This window comes from Marmota flaviventris, chromosome 6 (genome assembly GCF_047511675.1).
Source record: "Marmota flaviventris isolate mMarFla1 chromosome 6, mMarFla1.hap1, whole genome shotgun sequence".
Taxonomy (NCBI): domain Eukaryota; kingdom Metazoa; phylum Chordata; class Mammalia; order Rodentia; family Sciuridae; genus Marmota; species Marmota flaviventris.
In genome coordinates this window covers 78,528,544-78,542,267 of record NC_092503.1, presented here as the reverse complement: position 1 = coordinate 78,542,267, position 13,724 = coordinate 78,528,544, and positions in this window count along the sequence as shown.

The window sequence follows — 13,724 nt, the reverse complement described above, 5'->3', positions numbered from 1 at the left end:
CAGTTTCATTTTCATTTAAAATAAAATCTCAAACCCTCTCTACTAAAAAAAAAATTAAAAACCTACTTAAAACCACATTCATTTTATTTCACTAAAGTACAGGACATTAAGCAAAGGTTTGGTTGTCTTGGTGATAAATTGTCACAGGAGATTTATGTCTCACCAAAAGAAGATTATAAAAATGCTTTCAATAAACTATATGAATTGTAGAGAAATAGAGGAATTAAAATGAAATAGAGCAAACAACCATTTCTGTACTGTTTAGAGACATGCCCTGGCTTAAGCGAAGGATCTCTCATGCTACTTTTAATTCTGGAGCTACTAAGAGCCTTCCTAAAGTGTTTTGCAATTTACTGACAATCATAAAGATTTTAAGGAAAATTCTTAAATTTCACTGATTATCTGTACTTTTTTTCCTTAATTCAATGTACCATAGTTGTATTCTAATTGCCTAAATGATTCACTAATAAAGACTGAGCTAAATTTTATCAACATATCAAATAGTGTTCCTTAGTATGTAATAATAACACTAATCTAAAATATAAGAAAGTAAATGTGTTTTTCTTTTTATTTTGTCAGGGTCCATTTACTCAAAAAGAGAATTAGAGGACTAGTCTTCTAAAATGTAGGATTCTTAATCCATTAGTAACCAGTTTACTAAATAAGGATTCTATGTGAGAAAAAAATTTGATTTATGTTGGAATTGTTTCTATAGACTAAGAGAGGGTCATTGATGTGAAAATAAACTTCACTGAATATGACAACTGAGGAGAAGATCAAGGACAAATATTCAGGTGAGAGTCCCATCTCTGTCTCAAAACATTTAATTTTTATAATTAAACAATGGGATTATATAAAATAATGTTTATCAAATTTTAAATGTCACCTGAAGGAAACTGACATCAATATTTTGGTGCATTTCCTTTCCAATGTATTTCTATGAATTTTTTTACATAATTAGTAAAACATGTTATGCAAATTGGGATCCTATTTTCTTTGATTGAATCTATACATTAATGAATGTTTCTCAATAATACAGCACCCTTATGATAAACAGCTTTAAAACCTATAAGACTTGTTTGACAGGTTTAAAGTATCATGATTTAGTTTTTTAACTCTGTACCCTAGAACATTATCATCTTTAATAAATATTGATACTACTCATAATCCTTCTATTGATATTGTTGCAATGTGGAGGGAGGTGGAAAGAAATCGCTAGAGAAAGAGCAATTTACAAAAAGAAAAACCATGCTAAAAAAGTCCTAACATATATGATATGAATGTTAAGGTATCACATACAATCATGCACCCAATAATGATAGAGTAAATGGTAGTCTCTTAAGATTATAGTGAGACTAAACAGTTCTATTGCCTGATTAATGCATAACAAAAAAAAAGAAAGAAATAGATTTATAAAAGAAAAGAAAACTTAGGAAAAATAAGAACCCTCAGAAAAGTCACAGTGAAGGGTCTGGCAGAAGCTTTTAAAGTCTTCAACAAGCTGCTTTAAAAGTCTGAAAACATGGATTCCAATGAAAAAAGAAATAGCCTAAGCAAACACCATGGACATATTTCTGAAAAGTATGATATCTTCTCAAGAAAAGCTTCAGGCAGGTCCTTCAGGGGAGATTCCAGAGGGCATTGTTATCATAAGAGATGGCTCAGGCCTGTCATACCCATGAAGACCTTCCAGTGGGTCAAATGTGGAAATGCAAGACAAAAGTCCTTTCTCTGTATAGACGTGACTTAATGCATGTTTAAGTCTTAGTTTTTACAAAAAAAAAAAACTTTTAAAAATAAAAAAATAAATTAAAATTTTAAAATAGAAAAACTTACAGAATGAGAATATAAAGAAAGATGTTTTTATACAGCTTTACAATGTGTTTGTTTTAAGCTTATTATTAATATAAGAGTCAAAATTTTAAGATAATTGAAAAGTTTACAAAGTAAAAACATTAGAATAAGTTAAGGTTAGCTTACTATGTAAGAAAAATATTTTTGAGAATTCATTATGATCTAAGCATACAATGTTTATGAAATCTCTACAAGTGTACAATGACATCCTAAACATTCACATTCAATACCCCTCACTCACCTACTTAGCCAGAGCAACTTCTAGTACTGCAAACTCCATTCATGATAATTGCCCTTTACAAGTTATCATTTTATAATATTTTATGCCATATTTTTAATGTACTCTTTATATGCATAAATATGTTTAGATACACACACCCAGGAAAAAGAAGCATTATTTTGCAATTGCCTACAGTATTCAACACAGCAATATACAACCTAAAAGTAATAGGCTATACCATATAGTGTAAGTGTGTAATAGACTATGCTACCTAGGTTTGTGAAAATATACTGTATGATGTCTGAACAATGATAAAATCACCTAACAATGCATTTCTCAGAAAGTATCCCCATCTTTAAATGACATGACTGTTTGTATTGGAAAATACATTTTAATATGTTAATATGTGTGTGAATTAAATAAATTTGAAAAATAGAGTTTGACTTACCTCTGCTGACTTGTAAGAATGTCAGTCTTTGTATCTGGGATGTTAACATTGGTTCCAGAAGATGGAGGTGATAGGCTTTTATATAGTTTCTTGTTAAAGTTTGCAAGTTTAATTTTTATATCCTGAAGGGTTCAAAAAATACCTTATAAGAACATTTTACAATGCTTATCTTAAAAAGTGATCCAGAAAAATCAGTAAATATATGCAGTTGGCTCAAATACTATTTTAAAATTTAAAATTATATTTTAAAAATTTTGATGTATTTGTAAAAACTTAACAGTGGCTGGGGAAGTAACTCAGTGGTAAAGCACTTGCCTAGCATGTGTGAAGCCCTGGGTTCAATCCCCAGCACTACAATTAAAAAAAAAAGTGGGTGGGGGGACTATATCACAACTTAAGCCTGGTGTGTTGGTACACACTTGTAATTCCGGCAACTCAGGAGGCTCAAGCAGGAGGAGTTCAAATTTGAGGCCAGGCTCAGCAACTTAAACAGAAATCCTGTCTCAAAATAAAACAATTAAAAAAAAAATTAAGTAAATTTTGTGGGTAATTTATGGTGTAACTCACCAGTATAGCACCCCTAGATTCAATCCCTACTACCACCATCAAATATATAGATATAGATATAGATATAGATATGAATGATGATTATCTTTGGATGTTGAAGACAAGAGTAAGCTCTTTTCATTTTTCTAACACTTCATAATAAATATGAATTTGTAGTACAGAAAAAATAAATTTTATACATTATCAAATATTTTTAAAAAGTATAACTTGTCTCAATTCCAGTCTGTTACTCCTTAGCTGTGAACCTGGACAAATTATTTAATCTCCCTAACCTTCATTTTAATCATCTGTGAAGGTGATTAACAATACCTGTTCTGGGCTGGTGTTCTGGCTGAGTGGTAGAGCACTTACCTAGCACATGTGAGGCACTGGGTTCAACCCTCAGCACCACATAAAAATAAATAAATAAAATAAATATATCCAACTACAACTAAAAAATTTTTAAAAATTAAAAAAAATACCTGCTCTGCTTACCTGATGCATATTTTTTTGTGAGAATGAAATTAAAATGTTTGTGCACGTACTATATAACTCACAACATTCCATACAAACATACACTGTCATTATGACCAATGGTTTAACTATGCACCTAAGTAAAGGGAGCAGAGAGCCCTATAGTTCCTTCCAATCTTTAGTGATAGCCAAGTATAATTTAGTAACATACACTTAAAAGATGCTGAGGAGGGAAAATAGAATTGGAGAGGAGTAGGGAAAGAGGAACTTCAGGAGTAAAAGGGAAAAAAAAATGCTTACAGATCTTTCATAATCATCACTTAAGTCAAAAGTAAAATTGTCTCATGGCTGTGTTATGTGCCCTTAACAGCTATTCTGGTCAGAGAGCTCCCAGGTTGTTGGATATTTCTCTTACTGATTTGATGACAGCAAGATAATTGTTAAGGAAGTTTCCATTTCAGCCATATCCTTCTTTCCTATATTTCTATATCACTACAATAAAATATTTTATTAAAACTGGTTTCATTTTGCCAATGACATAATACATCCTGCCGCAGTCTGGCTGGGCACAAATCACGAGCCACTGAAGCAGGAACAAACTTTATTTTTAAACTGCAGGAAACACTTCACACAGCTCCCGGGGAATCCTCTCGAATGCGCCACGAGGCTTGTCCAGGAACCCCCAGCCGGAACTATCTCTCCCGGAAATCCCTCCTCCTGCACTTCCCCAACCAATGGGAACTCTCAGGGAATCCCCGGAAATCCCCACGAGAACTCCAAAATAGTGCGAGAACTCAAAAGTTGCGGCAGAGGCGGACAGGCAGAGGCGCCTGTCAATCAATACTGTTGGCAAAATGCCAGGGGCCATACAGACTCAGCCGTGGCTCTCAGCATCTCCCCCTTTTTGTTTAATTAAACAACAAGCAATGTGGCTTAGGGACCGTGCCTGTTAGGCAGTCCAATTCAACATATGGTCCTTACCCGTCATCGGGATGAACTGACCTCTAGGCGTCAGCCTCCTGTCTTAGGTTGGTACCACTGCAATTGGATCATACCCGTCACTGACTACCGGTCCAGTATAAGCCATTGGCCCCCAAATTTTAGACCATCACTAGCAGAAGGGAGGAGGATGCAAAATGACATGACACTAAGCCAATTGAGGGCTCCTTTGAAAAATTGTACCACCGGTGACACCATCAACAAAAATACTCCAGCACTACCACAATTCGCTGTACCAACAGATAGTTCACAATGCATACAAGTGATACATAGTCCAGGCAAGGTCTGCAAGCAATTCAAAGCAGAGGAATCTGTCAATATGTCCATTTCCTCCCAAAGTAAATCGACTCCTTAATTGAGCATTACTTGTGGAGTTATTATTCATTGATGCATCAGTTTTTACAGTTTGTTGTGATAACTATCGAAGAAGCTGTAGTTTGGTTTTATCTTTGTCTTCACCGGCACTGGGATGAAGATAGGAGTTCTGGCAATGATGCTAAGAAAAAAATTATGTAACATTCCAACAGGCACTAAGAAAACAATTTTTTGAACAATTTACATTATCCTGAACAGAATTATTAAATATAATGAGAAGGAAAGGTGAAAGTAAACAAACAGATCTGTTAACCTCCTATTTGTTCACATATTAAAACAATTTTCAACAGCTGTTTACCCAATCTAAATTAAACCATTAAAATCACGTGAATAAAAAAATTCGGATCCATTTATTCATGAGCGCTCCTCATATATGATATATGGACATACGCACATACAGACATACAACACAAAACAGAAGTGTGCACACATAACATACAACACTTAAGACAATAGTAAAGGCCTTGAAGCTTTACCTAGGTGAAATCTCCATTGCAATGCTTAAAAACTCCACAGTCAAAAAATAAAACTGATCAGAAAAACATTAACCTAGGTCTGTATGAGCTCAAAAATAAAATAGAACTTTATGATGTGGGAAAAGGCAAATAATAAAATAAATATTGAAAAAAGCATCCTGGTTAATCACTGTCGCAGATGTAAGAATAGCCAAACTGGAGTTCTGGATATCAGCTGTTATGGATTTGAGTCAAATCATCTTCCTTTTGGCCTGTAGAAATTGTTTTAGTTAATCTCTCTGGAATCCAAATCGGCTGCTGTTCTCCCTGTGGAAAAACACAAACAGAACCCCGACTCCAGACAATCACTGGGTCAGGACCTTTCCATTGTCCTGTTAGAATATCCTTCCAAAGTACCTTAGGCTTATGTACATTTTTTGGACACATATGCCTTTCCGCAGCACTAAGCCCTGAGGAATCCAAATTTTAAAAATTTAGAGTAAAAAGGGTTATTTTAAGTTTATCTTTTGGTGACATATACCCCTTTCCAATTCCCTCTTTTTGCTTTAGTAAGTACATTTTAATAGTTTGATGAGCTCTTTCAACTATGCCTTGTCCTTGTGGATTGTATGGAATTCCTGTTATATGAGTAATGCCAAATGATGAGCAAAATTGTTTAAAAGAGGTAGAAGTATAACCAGGACCATTATCTGTTTTTAACTGTTTTGGAACGCCCACAGTGGCAAAATTTTGTAAGCAATGAGCTATAACATCTTTAGTTTTTTCTCCGGAATGAAGGGAGCCCATCAAAAATCCGGAAGAAGTATCAACTGTAACATGCAAATATTTTAATTTTCCAAATTGTGGCAAGTGTGTGACGTCCATCTGCCAAATATGGTTAGGTATCAGTCCTCTAGGATTGACTCCAAGATTAACTTGTGGTAAAAAGGTCACACAATTTTGACATTGTTTTATTATTTGTCTAGCTTGTTCCTTAGTTATTTTAAAACGCTTTTGTAAAGTATTAGCATTGACATGGAACCTTTTATGAAAATGTGTAGCTTCTTCTAGTGTAGAGAAAATATGTATATCATGTGTAGTTTTATCTGCTAAATCGTTGCCCAAACTAAGGGCTCCAGGCAATCCTGTATGTGCTCTGATATGTCCTATAAAGAATGGATCTTTTCTGTCCCAGATTAGACTTTGTATAGCAGAAAACAAAGAGAAAACAGTAGAGGAAGGGGAAATCCTGCCAGCATCTTCAAGGGATACTATAGCATTAACTACATACTGACTATCAGAGAATAAATTAAATACAGAATCTTTAAACATCACAAAAGCTTGTAAAACTGCATTAAGCTCTACCTTTTGAGCTGATTGTTTGGGTACTAAAAATGTAAAAGTTTGATCAGGGGTAACTACTGCTGCTGTACCATTATTTGACCCATCAGTGAATACATTTGGAGCATTCATGATAGGGGTTTTTCTTGTCATTTTTGGAAAAACTACAGGATGCGAAGACCAAAAAGACAACAAAGGATTAGATGGTAAGTGATTATCAAATGAAACATTAGATTTACACATGATTATTGCCCAAGTATTTAACTCATTAGCTAACTCATCAATTTGATCCATAGTATATGGAGTAATAATTTTATTGGGAGAAATTCCAAACACTCCCTTTGCTGCTTTTATTCCTTTGAGTATTAATTGTCCTACAGCCTCAGGATACCTAGTAAGAATAGTGTTAGGAGAATAAGATAAATGTATCCACAATAATGGACCTTCTTGCCAAAATACTCCTGTAGGAATATTTTTTTTTGGTATTACAATAAATAATAAAGGCAAAGTTATATCAATTCTATCCAAATGCATATTTTCCATATATGTTTCAATAATTTTTAATGCCTTTCTTGCTTCAGGCGTTAACATGCGGGGTGAATTTGGATCTGATGGACCTTTTAGGATATCAAATAAAGGTCCCAACTCTCCTGTTGGTATGCCTAGATAAGGCCTTATCCAATTTATGTCTCCCAATAACTTTTGAAAGTCGTTAAGTGATTTGAGTTGATCTACTCGTATTTGAATTTTTGGTGGACGGACCATGGTTGAGGATAATAGAACTCCTAAATAATTAATTGGAAAATTTAATTGTACTTTATCTATTGCTATCTCTAGATTATAATTTTTTAATAAATTTGTAAGTGTGGCATAACATTCTAGCAATGTGTTTTTATCTTTGTGTGCTAACAATACATCATCCATATAGTGAAATATTTGTAGTTTAGGATTTTGATTTCTAAGTGGCTGGATTGCTTTGTTAACATAAATTTGACACATAGTTGGGCTGTTAGCCATCCCTTGAGGGAGTACTTTCCATTCATATCTCTGATCAGGACCTTCATGATTCAGTGCAGGGATAGTAAATGCAAAATGTGGACTATCCTCAGGATGAATTGGAATTGAAAAAAAAACAATCTTTAATATCTATAGCTAAAACGTACCAGGTTTTTGGCAAAGCAGACAATTGAGGAATCCCCGATTGAGCAGGTCCCATAATAACCATCTCATTATTAATGGCTCTTAAATCTTGCAATAATCTCCATTTACCAGATTTCTTTTTAATGACAAAAATGGGAGTATTGTAAGGAGATACGGAAGGTTGTATATGTCCCTCCGCTAATTGTTGTTTGACCAGGTCATGGGCTGCTTGTATCTTTTCTTTAGTCAGGGGCCACTGAGGAACCCATACTGGTCTATCTGATTTCCAAGTAATTTTTATTGCCTCAGTGACCCCTTCTGAAAACCCAGTCCATGTCTATTTATTCCCTGATCTATTTGAATGGGTGCTGCTATGCCTTGTTCTCCTAATCTTTTTTCTTTCCTGAAACCTTGTCTAGCCCTAATAGTGGGCGCATTTGGATTGATGTTATTTGTTAATGTCAAACCTAATTGATCTAGGACATCTCGTCCCCATAAATTTATAGGAAGATGATCCAATACATATGGCTGTATAGTTCCTTCGCATCCTTCAGGATCCTTCCAATCTAATACCATTGCACTTCTATGGGGATTAGTTGCCACTCCTAGGCCTCGAAGCGTTTGAGTGGCTTGTTGTAGCGGCCAATGTTGTGGCCATTCTTGACGAGATATGATGCTAAGGTCTGCACCTGTATCCAGTAGCCCATTAAATTCATGTCCTTGAATATTTAGTTTTAGCATGGGGCGAGAATCTAAATTTAAAGACAGCATAGCCCAATCTACACCTGTGGAGCCTAATCCCCTGGAACCTCTTTCTATAGTACTACTGGAAAATTTATCATGTAGGCTGGGTATTATTAATAACTGTGCTATTCTATCTCCTGGTGAAATTACTGATATACCCTTTGGAGAACTAGCTATAATTTTTATTTCACCTTCATAATCGGGATCAATTACCCCGGGACTTATCATAAGTCCTTTTAGCGTAGAAGAACTGCGTCCTAACAATAAGCCTACTGTTCCTTGGGGAAGAGGTCCTTTTACTCCTGTGGGAATGATTTGAACTCCCATCTCTGGAGTTAGTACTGCTCTGGCGGAGGCGCAGATGTCCAACCCTGCGCTCCCTCTGGTTCGTCTGATGAGAGATCTGATGGATAATGTGTCCTGGGCACTACCCTGATGGTATTGCTGGGTTCCTCCATGGTGTTTCTGGGTTCCTCCAGTGCCCCGTACATTTGTGGTCGTGGGCCCCGGAGCATTGGGCCCCCCTGTCCGTTTTTTGGCAATGGAGCTCGATGCCTTTCTCCACGATATCGTGGGTAAACACTTGGTCCTTGTCTGTTTTTTGATAACGGAATACCCTCTATGGTGGTTTGAGAACGGCATTCATTAGCCCAATGTTTCCCTCTACGGCATCATGGGCAAATACCCGGTATTCTATTCGTTTGATATCTAGCTTTGTTAAACCCTCCTCCTATGGGGCAACTCCTTTTAAAATGTCCTGTTTGATCACAATTATAGCATGTTTTTGGCCTGGCATCTAAAGCCTGTTGTACTGCTGCTAAGACTTGCCCTTGTTCATTAATGTCTCTACATAATTTAATATATGTGTTTAAATCTTCATGTCTCCATGGTCTAATGACCTCTCTGCAACAACGATTTGCTTGGTCATAAGCCAGTTGTTTTATAAATGGCATTGCCTGTTCTGTATCCCCAAAAATTCTAGAAGCTGCTTGAATAAGCCTATCTACAAATTCAGCATAAGGTTCATTAGTTCCTTGTATTACCTTAGATAATTGACCTTGTAAACCTCCATGCCCCTGTAAAGTTTTCCATGCCCTAACCGCATCTACAGCAATTTGTGCGTATACGCCAGGATCATATTCAATTTGTTGCCGTTGACCCTCATAAGGTCCTTTTCCTAACAACATATCTAGATTTCTTTGAGGGTAACCGGCTGCTGCATTTCGCCTAGCTGTCTCCCTGCAAAATTCTTCATTGGCAACCTTCCATAACAAATATTGTCCTCCATTTAGCACAGATTTACACATACTAGCCCAATCTGCTGGCGTCATGTCCAAGTTGGTAATGGATTCGACCATGCTTACAGTGAACGGTGCTTGAGGACCATAGGTTGTTACAGCCTCCTTTAACTGCTTCACTGTTTTGAAATCTAAAGCACAGTGAATTCGCTGCCCTCCTGCCTGCTCAAGTACAGGGCATGCTAATCTTTGAGGTCCTGTCTCAGGATCCCATCTATCAACTACGGGGTTTGAGGGCCACTCAGCTATCTCCATAGGGGGAGCTGTTGGTTGAATTACGCCCTCTGATGATAGAACGGTGTTAGTAGCAGCCTCCTGTTGTAGCTTTTTCCCTAATAGCTGTTTCTCCTCTAAGCTTTCTTCCTTTAAATTTTCTTCCTCTGTCTGACTAGCTTGAGAGACCTTCTCTTTTGCTTGATCTAAAATGTCTTTCTCCATGGTCTGAACCTCTAACAATTTACTTAACACTCTTTCAGTTTGTTTTTTTACTAATTTCTAATCTGTTATAAAGATAACGCAACCCAATAAGATAACACAAAACAAAACCGAAACAGAATGAAACAAAAACGGAACAAAAAATTGTTGTATCAATTTTCCTATTTTCTTGATATGTGCATTTGTGGTCTATTTCTATCTCTTCCTCAGGGGCGAACAACTTCAAACCTTGAGCCAACCATTTTTCCAAATCTGCCTGATAAAATTCTAGGGATAGGCAGCTTGAAACAAACACAAAACAAATCAAAACAAGAACACATTGTTTTTTAAAATGGTCACCCATTCTCTCGCCTTCCCTTAGGGGCAAGTAATTTCACTTACCCCGAAGCTTCAGACGTTCCCCGCACGGGCCACCAAATGCCGCAGTCTGGCTGGGCACAAATCACGAGCCACTGAAGCAGGAACAAACTTTATTTTTAAACTGCAGGAAACACTTCACACAGCTCCCGGGGAATCCTCTCGAATGCGCCACGAGGCTTGTCCAGGAACCCCCAGCCGGAACTATCTCTCCCGGAAATCCCTCCTCCTGCACTTCCCCAACCAATGGGAACTCTCAGGGAATCCCCGGAAATCCCCACGAGAACTCCAAAATAGTGCGAGAACTCAAAAGTTGCGGCAGAGGCGGACAGGCAGAGGCGCCTGTCAATCAATACTGTTGGCAAAATGCCAGGGGCCATACAGACTCAGCCGTGGCTCTCAGCAACATCCACTTCAAAATACCCTAGATTTCAAAAAGCATTGCCCTGACAGAATACCCCTTCCATAAATAAAAACAAAATGTACAACAATTAATATTCTATCAATAGGACCTAAAAACATAAATTGCTTTTTAAAAATATCATGTAATTTCTACTAGTTCATTTAGCACATTAAAACATGTTGGACAATTTTGATATCTAAAAAAAAATCAGATTTTACACAAGACATGAAAAATGATTATAAAATAAGATGACAGGACCAACTCCATTATCAAAACCATCATTCATTTCAAATTATAATCCTAAATTTATAAAAGTCTCAAATCCCTTAACATTCTATTTCAAAATTCTTTCAGATTCAATGGTTTTGATTTCCATCTGCTTCTGTAATGCTTTTTTTTTTTTTTCCTTTATTTCTTTCAGTGAAGACTCTTGATTTCTGTAAGGGTCAACTTTGAATTGTCAACTTGATTGGCTTAAGAAATGCCAAGGATTAAAGAGGATTTGGTGTATGTAAGTGAGGGTGTGTCTAGGAATGATTGGCATGTGCGAGAACCAACTGAAATGGAGACACTCCACAAGTATGGGCAGTACCGAACAACAGGATGACAGCTTGGATGAAATAAAAATTGGAAGAATGAGGAAGGAGCAGCAGATGCAAGCTAAATTTTTTCAGAAGGGCTTTTGATTGCTGCTTCAATCTTCTGAGGACATTGGACTCTCGCTTCATCATTCTTTCAAAGCCGACTCCCTGAAGCCTTTGGCCTTAGACTAAGATAGCACCATTGATCCCTCTTGTTCTGGAGCATCCGCCTCTTGGACTGCGCAGCCATTGGTTCTTCCAGCTCTCCATCCTTCAGAGGGCCATTGTGGACTATCCGGCTTCTGGTCCCATAAGTGAACCTAATAATTCCCCCTTATATAATGATATTTCCTATTGATTCTGCTCTTCTAGAGAACCCTAATATAATCATTACGTGATGTTTCGAAGTAATTCTGTAGGCTACAGAATGAGCCCTTTCTCCAGAATGAGCACTATATGGAAACCAATAAATAAAAGACTAGTACAAATCCTTACTGAAAAAGATAAATGCCAAATATCTCCTTTTCCTGATATGTCAGATCACAGAGTTGCCCAGTACAGCAAAAGTTTCTAGTCTGACTACTGTCTGCAGGCCCAAAGCATGGTGAACAGAGTTCAATAATGAGTATAAAAATTGTAAGGATGTGCCCATGATCTCACAGTGAGAGCTATTTACTTTCTCTGGGATTTCTTAATTTCCTCATCTGCAAACAGATTATTGAATAAATTATTTTCCCAAAAGTGTATTCTGAAGTATATTGGTCCTAACCAATGCTTCATGAAAAACATGATGCAGTGAGGTGGAAGGAGGATTGTTAATACAATGCACTTGAGAAATGCTGTATCCTATGTCCCCCATTAGGAAGTCCCACTGTGGTTTTAGCAACATACATACTTAGAGTAAACTTTTATAATTGATGCTACATCATTGTTTCTATAATTCATTTAAGCATGCATCTGTTCTGTGGTTGTTTTAATGTAAAGGTAAAGCTCATGAGAACCCAGAACACTGAAACCCAACTTGAGAAACTAGCCCTTATCATTAACATTGTCTCTTCTAACACTGAAATTTTCTCATATTATCTTGATCTATTAGAGAGTAGTAAGGATGTACCCTGAAAATAAGACAATTGTGTCTGAAAACTTTATAATATGAATTATATCCAAATGTATGGAAACAAACAAAAGACTAATGAGCTCCCAGGTGTGATGACACACATCTATAATCCCAGTGAGGCAGGAGGATCACAAGATTGAGACCAGCCTCAACAATTTAGTGAGCCCCTATCTAAAATAAAAAAGGGTTAGGTATATAGCTCAGTGGTTAAGAATCCCTGGGTTCAATCCATGGCACCACAAAAAAAGTTCTTATTAAAAATTATTAAAGTTAAATATACCCTTTCCTGATATTTCAGAACACAAAGAGTTACCTATCATAGCAAAAAGTGCCCTTTTTGTTCTTTTGAACAAAATATCTTTACCATTTGTATGACACATTAAATTAGGAGTCAGAAAAATATCTTTAATTGATGCTTCCAGTTTTTAGACACCTGTGTTTGTAAGGTTGACATATACCTACTAGACTAGTGCACAATGCAGAGTAAATTACACAGAAAATAGAATGGATTGCAAGAAATGCAAAGCACATCCAGCCCCCAGCACTTAGAGAAGCCAGAATGAGAAATGGTGTAGAATCACCCTGGAGACTAGGGTCAAGGGGAATCATAACAAAATAAGTTTTCAGTTAGATTTTAATTAGCCTCCATCCTACCATTATTTTACTAAGGACAGTCCCTTGATTTGAGGGCTGGCTAATGGCTTGCTAACGGGGCAAGAAGAAAAGATAATGTGGTGCCTAGACCCTAGACTTCATTTTTCCCTTAATTTTTTTTTTCTAAAATTAACCTTAGTATTTGCTTTCAACTAGATAAAAGCAGGTTCAGACCTGATCCTGTGAATTCATGGCTTTATTTGCTGGGGAAAATTCTTTGATGTCCCTGAACCTATTTCTTTCATGTGAAATTGAGATGCTAGTATTAACATGTGCATAATGT